At 66.5% G+C, this 513-nt stretch overlaps 1 protein-coding gene across 3 annotated transcripts in view; it reads right to left on the minus strand.

Moving 5' to 3' along the window:
• Positions 1-513, minus strand: part of BBC3 (BCL2 binding component 3) — a 7,223-nt gene that overhangs the window by 3,446 nt on the left and 3,264 nt on the right. The window lies entirely within an intron of this gene.

Here is a 513-nt window from a genome sequence, read left to right on the forward strand (position 1 = left end):
CCAGGTGGTGCTGCTCCGCGGGCGAGAGCGAGGGCTGAGGACCTGGGAAAAGCCGAGGGGTACGGTCAACGCCCATGACCTCAGCGGGCCCCGAAGTGCACCCGAGGGACCGGTTAGCCGGGGCCCGGGTCTCCCTTTCCCCAGCGCCCGATGTCTCTTCTGCCCCCGGCTCGCCTCTTGGGGTTCCGTTTCCCGCCCTTAGAGCCACATGTGTCTCCCCAGGCACCATAGGGCGAGAAGAGGTCCCGGGGCGGCCTCTCTGGAGGCGCCTGTCCCGCCCGGGTTGGCCTGGAGGACCTTCCTCTGATCCCCACTAAGGACCTCTACTCCGGACACTGCCTGCTCCATTTCACAGATGGACTAACTGAGGCCCGTGCTGAGAAGTGGCCCAAGGTCACACGGGGATACAGGCACCGACTACACCCAGAGTCACAAGCCTCAGGTCTCCTGCCCTCTGGTGTCCAACCGCAGGGAGGCCACACCCCCGGAAGTGGCAGGGCCCTGACCAGAGGC

The sequence above is a fragment of the Myotis brandtii genome, unplaced genomic scaffold, assembly GCF_000412655.1.
Source record: "Myotis brandtii unplaced genomic scaffold, ASM41265v1 scaffold114, whole genome shotgun sequence".
NCBI classification, from domain to species: Eukaryota; Metazoa; Chordata; class Mammalia; order Chiroptera; family Vespertilionidae; genus Myotis; species Myotis brandtii.